Below are 3,463 nucleotides of genomic sequence, written 5' to 3'. Positions count from 1 at the left end.
AATATGTTGTGTCCTTAAGATCAACTAACATTCACCTTAACAAATTGAGAGGAGTCAACCTTTTAACGACTTTGCTTAGATCGATCAATATTTGGCCTATTGCGTAATCTCCAATATAGCTTTTTGTTAGAAAGTCGGCCGTTTATCAGATCCCAAATGTTTTTTAAATGTGTCCGTGTGTATCCTTCCTAGGATTCGGCCTAGGAGTAGGAATTTCAACCAGCAAGGCAGCCAAGCAGTAAGTTAGACCTTCGCACTAACAGAGGACATCATCATCACAGACTTGTTTCTGCTGCTCCAGGTCTATACCTATGCCTCCGAACATACAGTGGCCAGTTGGCAGTCCTACTATCATTCTAGTACTAATGTGTATGATGACCAAACATTCATCCCTGCAGACCTTAACAAATTAAGAGGAGTCAACTTCTTTACGACTTTGCTTAGGTGGACCAATAATTGGCCTATTGCGCAATCTCCAATATTATCTATAGATTTTTGTTAGAGAGTTGGCCTTTTATCAAATCCCAAAAGTTTTTTAAATGTTTCCGTGTGATTCCTACAGGTCTAGGCGTAGGAATAAGAATTTCAACCAAGCAGTAAATTAAGCCTGCGCACTAACAGAGGACATCATTGTCATAGGCTTGTCAGCACCAGAAGCTACTCCAGGTCTATACATATATCTCCAGAGCCAACAGTGCCCAGTTGGCAGTGCTACTATCATTGTAGTACTAAATCCTTTTTACAAAAAATATTTCTTACTGACAGTAAGTTGTTTTGCAACGATTGGATTTCGAGCCTTTAGCTCATCATGAGGTTGAAGGAGTTCTACAACCTGATGATGAGCTAAGGGCTCGAAATCCGGATCGTTCCAAATCAACTTACTGTGAGTAGGAACTATCTTTTTAAAAAGGATTGAACACCACTCTCAATCCATCATTCATCATTTCTATTCTAGTACTAATGTGTAAAATCAATAAACATTCATCCCTACGCAGACCTTAGCAAATTAAGAGGAATCAACCTCTTTACGACTTTGCTTAGGTCGACCAATAATTGGCCTATTGAGCAATCTCCAATATTATCTATTGCTTTTTGTTACAAAGTTGGCCTTTTATCAGATCCCAAAAGTTTTTTTTAATGTTTTCGTGTGTATCCTTTCAGGCCTCGGCCTAGGAGTAGGAATTTTAACCATCAAGGCAACCTAGTAGTAAGTTAGGCCTGCGCACTAACAGAGGACATCATCATCATAGGCTTGTTTCTGCTGCTCCAGGTTATATGCCTCTGGAGCCTACAGTGTCCAGTTGGCAGTCCTACATCATTCCAGTACAAAAGCGTCCTATGCCCGTAGTTCTGTCGTTAGTTTCTTCTGCTTCTGAGAATATAAACCCATTGAACTGAGGACTTTTTCTTAACCGTATCTGATGGATCGACGTTTTTAGCAATTTGGTATGCCACAAAAGCTTTCAAGGCCTACAGGTGCCCACGTTTGGAATCTGCAGTGTCAAGTTAGCAGTAGTACCATTCTAATCCTCACACTTCCTAAGTTTAATATTTCTGCCGTTAGGTTTTGCGATGGTCTTTATGGACTTTTTCCCTTGCCTCTGTCCTGAAACGTGTCATTGAAGAGAGGACTTATTCTTCATCAATTGTGTAAAAAAAATAATTTAACCTACTTTGCCAAGCTGTCAGGTCACTTCACCAAACTTGTCTATAGCATGGGTACCGCAGATATTGAACGAGGCAAAAAAAGCTGACATTTTTTTGTTAGCAAGAAACAAGTTTGAAATTCATGCTTGCCAACCCAAAATACACCAGAATAAAACTTTTTTGAGAAAATTAACAAACAAAATTTTCTAAAAAATTTCCCTATAGCAATAAATCTGATTTTTTTGTATAATATAAAATAAATGGTGACAACATTGAAACTATTCCACTAATCTATCGGAAACTTGACAGGGTTTTAAAATATAAGTTACACGTAATGGACCTAAACGTTGCCTCAGTAAATAAAATAGAAGAGTAGGTATAAAATAACATGTTTTTATGGATTTCAACATATTTTTTCTTCCTTACTATAACATAAAATGCAAAGTTTTGTGATATAGGCTAAAAGTAGAACAATATCGCTTTCCTACAGTTGTCATAACGTAATATTTGGATAAAACGCAGAGGAGGTATGAACTTTCAAGAGAAACAACAAGATACCAAAGAAAAATAACTGCCCCCGGCGAATCAGCCCAAAAATATTTAAGTTTTAGTGCGAAAAAAAATCCTCTTTAGAAGCGTTGAAAGGTGCTTAAAGCAAACCCAATTTGGTATTTTAAACAAAAATGTTTGACCTATTTTACTGAAAGTGTCTATTTATTTTCATTACCGATTTTCATTTAGCACAATACTTCATATTATTTTCTTAACTTAGATACAAAACCAGATGAAAATTTTTATAATAACCTTGATTTACTTGCATAGCAAAGGTGGAAAAACATTTTTTAATTCGGTTCCCAGGTCCCATTGGGGATCAATAACGGTCTGAAAACTATATACCATTTTTCGACCTAGTATTATAAAAAAAAGGTTGATTAAAATTGGTTGTCTTACGTCCGTAACCTCTCCTTGTTAGGAGTACGTATCTATATCTTTACATAAAATATTATATAATTGGGTACGAAATATTATGCAAGCTATCATTTCCGGCACCCATTAAGGCTCGAAACACATCTTTACAATTCATATCCTCAACACCTTCAGCCTTTTTGAATGGTCCTCTGGCACGAATGCTATGAATACAGCCTGTGATTATATATAATTATAAAATACAATAATTATTTTTTAAGCGTCATTCGAATTTTATGGCCTAGTCGGAACAAAACACTTCTATATTTGGATATTTCCAATTAAAGGTCACTTGCTTACACTCCAACAATTGATTGTCTGAATTTGTCCAAAATATCGAATTTATATCTAACAAATTTAAATTTAGAAAATCACTTTAAACAAAATGCAATCCGAGTAGAATAATTGGTAGCAGAGTCAAAATGAAACTCAAAATGGCGGGCATGGGACTTTTCCAAACGTTTCGACTTGGATGACAATTCCATCGACCTCGCAAGATACTGGTATTGGAGGTGTTACTATTGTTATTTTTGCTGCTTATCTGCATGGTCAGAAAAAAAAATTCAGTGGGGTAACTTGTTCTGAGATCCCAATCACGGAGTACCACAGAGTATCATACTTGGTCCTCTTTTATTTTTAATATATATTAATGATTTACAGGCGGCTGACGGGCTGGACTAATTCCATACTGTAAATACTTGTATTTTTGTTGTACTGTACCAATATGTAGAAAAAGTATTTTATTGTTATTTGTAAAGAAATTTTTACCTGTTTGGGGACGACGCCTCATTAATCGTCGTAGGAAGCACATCCGCTGAGTTATGGCTGTAAATTAAGCATAAAATTGATA

The sequence above is a fragment of the Cimex lectularius genome, unplaced genomic scaffold, assembly GCF_000648675.2.
Source record: "Cimex lectularius strain Harlan isolate CLEC.00 unplaced genomic scaffold, Clec_2.1 scaffold241, whole genome shotgun sequence".
Classification (NCBI taxonomy): Eukaryota; Metazoa; Arthropoda; class Insecta; order Hemiptera; family Cimicidae; genus Cimex; species Cimex lectularius.
Note: the sequence above shows the minus strand (reverse complement) of the source record.